The 4,734-nt window shown below is 36.8% G+C and overlaps 1 protein-coding gene across 1 annotated transcript in view; it reads right to left on the minus strand.

Moving 5' to 3' along the window:
- The window catches only part of SCP2 (sterol carrier protein 2), a 68,381-nt gene that overhangs the window by 51,398 nt on the left and 12,249 nt on the right, over positions 1–4,734 (minus strand). The gene's annotated exons all lie outside the window — the stretch shown is intronic.

Raw genomic sequence — 4,734 nt, forward strand, 5'->3', positions numbered from 1 at the left:
TATAACATAGTTTCAGGTATACAACATAGTGCTTTGATGTTTGTATATATTGTAAAATGAGCGCCACAATAACTCTAGTTAACCCCTCCGTGTCTTTTCATCACTTGATAGCTAATTATCTTTCAGTGCTGATTAATTTTCCATTGTCTGGATTACCACAGTTTATCCATTCACCTACTGAAGGACATTTTGGTTGCCTCCAAGTTTTGGCAATATGAATAAAGCTGCTATAAATATCCATGTACAAGTTTTATGGGGACATAAATTTTCAACTTGTTTGGGTAAATGCCAAGGAGCACAACTGCTGAATCATATGGTAGGAAGACGTTTAGTTTTGCAGGAAACTGCCAGCATTTAACGTTGTCAGCAGTTGGTATTTGGGCATTATAAGACATGTATAGTGATATCTCATTGTTTTAATTTGCAATTCCCTAATGACATATGATGTTGAGGATTTTTCCATATGCTTATGTGCCATCTGTATATCTTCTCTGGTGTCAGTTTGGGTCTTTTGCCCATTTTTTAATCAGGTTGTTCATTTTCTTATTGTTTACATTTAAAAGTTCTTTGTATATTTTAGATAACAGTCCTTAAGTGGATGTGTTTTTTGCAAATATTTTCTCCCAGTCTGTGGCTTGTGCTCTCATTCTCTTGAACTGCCTTTTTCATCCCTCTCTTTCTCCATTGTTTCCTTCTTTTGGGTTAAATAGGTATTTCCTAGTGTACCATTTTAATACTTTGTCATTTATTTTACTATATATTTTTTAGTTATATTCTTAGTGGTTGCTCTAGGAATTACAATTAATATCTTAATTTATAGCAATCTAGTTCAGATTAATACTGACTTAATTTCAACAGTATTCAGAAAATATGCTCCTATATAGCTAGCTCTGTTCTTTCCTCCTTCCTTTGTGTTATTATCATACAAATTATATCTTTATGCAATGTATGCCTATCAACTCAGATTATTGCTTTATGCAGTTGTATTTTAAATCAGATAGGAGGGGGAAAACTGACAATAAAATGCATGTCTCTCTTTTTTTTTTTTTAGCTGAGCCATCCTGCCACCTGTTGGCAGCTCAGCGGCAGCTCAGCTCAGGACAGGAATCAAACTGAAGACCCTGTTGCTCGGAGCTTGCACTCTAAAGCGAGCTCTTAACCAACTGAGCCACTAGGCCGGCCCCATATATGTCTTTTATATTTACCAATGTAGTTACGTTTACCAGTGCTCTTTATTTCCTCTTGTGCTCTTTACTTCACTGTCGAGTGCTCTTTCATTTCAGTCTGAATGACTCTTACAGGGGAGGTCGGCTAGTGATAATTTCTCTCAGTTTTTGTTTACCTGGGAATGCCTTAATTTCTCCATTTTTAAAGGATAAAGGATAGTTTCACTGAATACAGAATTCTTGGTTGGCAGTTTCTTTCAACACACTGCCTTAATGGTTTCTGAAGAGAAATCTGCTGTTAAGTCTTACTGAGGATCCCTTGTATGCAAGGAGTCACTTCTCTGGTGTTGCTTTCAATAGTCTCTTTGTCTTTTGCTTCCAACAGTTTGATTATGATGTGTCTAGGTGTGGATCTCTTTGAGGTCTTCCTACTTGGAGCTTGTTGAACTTCCTGGATATGTATATTAATGTTTTTCCTCAAGTTTCAGGAGTTAGCGGCCATTATTTCTTTAAATATTCTTTCTGCCCCTTTCTTTCTCTCCTCTCCTGGGACTATTATTGTTGCTTATGTTGCTATGCTTGCTCCAGTCCCATAGGTCTCTGAGGCTCTGTTCATTTTTCTTCATTCTTTTTTGCTTTTTTTTTCTGTTCCTCATACTGGATGATCTCAATTGACCTATCTTAATGTTGGCTGATTTTTTTCTTCAGTCTGTTCAAATCTGGTGTTGAGCCCCTCTAGGGAATGTTTTTTTTTGGTTTTTGGTTTTTTTTTTTTTGTAGTTTCAGGTGTGCAAAACAATGTAATAGTTAGACATTTACACCCCTCACAAAGTGATAACCCCCTTCTCCCAATCAACTACCCTTCTGATACTGTATATAGCTGTTACAGTTCCACTGACTCTATTCCTTATGCTGTACTACACATAGGAAATTTTCATTTCAGTTGTTATACTTCTTTTTTTTCTTTTTTAAAGTCTATTGGGGAACAGTGTGTTTTTCCAGGACCCATCAGCTCCAAGTCAAGTAGCTATTTCATTCTAGTTGTGGAGGGCGCATCTCAGTGGCCCATGTGGGGATCAAACCGGCAACCTTGGTGTTATGAGCACTGCACTCTAACCAACTGCGCTAACCATCCGCCCTCTATACTTCTTAACTCTAGAATTTATTTGGTTCTTTTCTATAATTTCTATCTAGTAATTGATACTCTCTATTTGATGAAATAGTGTTATACTTTCCTTTAGTTCTTTATATACAGTATTGAACATACTTAAATAGCTAATTTAAAGTCTTTCTCTAGTAAATCCAATGTTTGGGCTACCTTAGTTTCTACTGATTGCCTTTATTTCCTGTGTATAGGCCATACTTTCTTGTTTCTTCATGTATCTCATAGTTTTTTGTTGGAATTGTACATTACAAATACTATAATGTGCCAATTTTAGAAATCAGATTCTCCCTCTTTCCCACAGTTTGTTGTTGTTGTTATTATTGTTGTTGGATCAAGAGACTTTTCCAAACAAATTCTGTAAAGTCTCTATTATTTGTCACAACTAGCCACTGGTTTTCCTTCTCAGTTAGCTTAGTGGTCAGCTAATGGCTGGACAGAGACTTCCTTAAATGCCTGGAACTAGTAAGTGTCCCAGTCTTTGCTGAGGCTCAGTGTATTTGTTGGGCCACTCAGCCAGGCAGTTTAGAATTCCACCTTAGCCTTTACTTCCTGCTTGTGCAGTGCCCCAAGGTTAGCCAAAGGTAAGAGCTTAGGACCTTCTCAGGTCTTTCCTGAGCATGCACACAGCCTTGGGCATACACAGATCCTTACACATGTACTTGGTGTCCTAGCTTCCCAAGAATATGTCACTCCTTTTCAAAGCACCCCATGGATATCTCATTCTCCAGCTTTTTCTTCTAAGTTTTTTGGTTGGTTTGTTGTTTTTCCCAATTGTTATTGGTACCTCAGGCAGCTATGTTATTAAATAGTTGTTGCTGATTGTTCTTAACAAATGACTCTGGGGGAAAATACTGTTTGCATATGGCAAGTTCCAAGTCAGGTTATATAAAGATAAAACTTTTGAGTAGGGTTTACTAGGAAACTGCCAGACAGGTCACAGAATGACAATTCTCTGAGAACGGGGTTTTGAAAGAGCTCCAACTCCATTCTGACTCCTCTAGTGCCAACAAGGCTATTAATTTTCACTATGATTGCACACTGTTGGTTTTCACGGCTACCATGGAGCTAGGGAAAATGATGTTAGAGCAAATAAAAATGCCACAGACCTTGCTGTTCTTACAGAGATTCAATTATCTGTTTTCAATAAATGTTCTCCCAGATTGTTGTAAACCTTTGGTTAATTTCCAAAGTTCTGAAAAATGTTGATCTTGACAATTTTTGCCAGTGTTCTTGGTACTTTTTAAAGGAGAATATTTTCAAATGTTATTTTGCCACTTCTAATGGCATCACTCTCATTCCACTCATTTTCAGATTTCTTTGAAAGATATCAGATTGCATAAAAAAATAATAAAAGTAGGTTGTGGGATTTATAATATATTTAGAAGTACATGTATGACAACAACAGCACAAAGGATATGAGGGGGTAAATGGAAATATCCTGCTGTAAAAATCCCTTACATTATATGTGAAGTGGTATAACATTATTTGAAGGTAGACTGTGGTAAATTAAAGACGCATGTTGTAAATCCTAGAGCAACCTCTAAAGAATAAAAAAAAAGAAGAAATTCAATAGGAGAAAGTAAAATACTAAAAAATAACCAATTAATAAAAAGGTAGCATGAAAGAGAAAAAAAACAACAGACAAGACAGAGAACAAATAGCAAAATGGGACATTATATTGCAAAGACCTGTGTGTATATATCTTACTACCTATCTCTTATTCTCCCTCTATCTATGTACATCTATTTTCTCTACTAAATTATAAGCTTACTAAATTTGAGTGATAAACAGAAATAAACCAAAGTTAATTGCTATCATAAATATACTATTAATCCTAACATCTCTATTTTGGAATCTGTTAGAATTTATAGTTTTATTTACTTGTTTAGTTAATTCATATATAGCAATATAGAAAAATACAAAACTCACCTGTCTATATAAAAATAAGTCCAGAATTTTAATGCTAAGTTGTTCTAGAAATTTGCTTTGTATAATTTCTTTATTTTACAATTTAGGAAACTAAGTCAAAGTGATTAACTAATTGGTAATTAATCAAAATAGTAACATGGCCAGGGGCCAGCTGAGTGGCTCAGTTGGTTAGGAGGTGGCTTAAGAGCGCAAACTCTGAGCAAGAGGCCCGCTGGTTCAATTCCCACATGTGCCCGAGCTGAGCTGTTGCTGAGCTGCCAACAGGTGGCAGGATGGCTCAGCTGGTGTAACAAGAAGAGTGCCTGTTCAATGGTGAGCTACGCCCACCCACAACTAAGACTGAACTTGGCACCTTGAGCTGAGCTGCTGCCAAGATGGCTCAGTGGATACAGCATGCCCTCTTAACAACAAGGCTGCTGATTCGACTACCGCATGGGATGGTGGCTACGCCCACCCGCAACTAAGACTGAACTC

This window comes from Hipposideros armiger, unplaced genomic scaffold (genome assembly GCF_001890085.2).
Source record: "Hipposideros armiger isolate ML-2016 unplaced genomic scaffold, ASM189008v1 scaffold_469, whole genome shotgun sequence".
Lineage (NCBI taxonomy): Eukaryota > Metazoa > Chordata > Mammalia > Chiroptera > Hipposideridae > Hipposideros > Hipposideros armiger.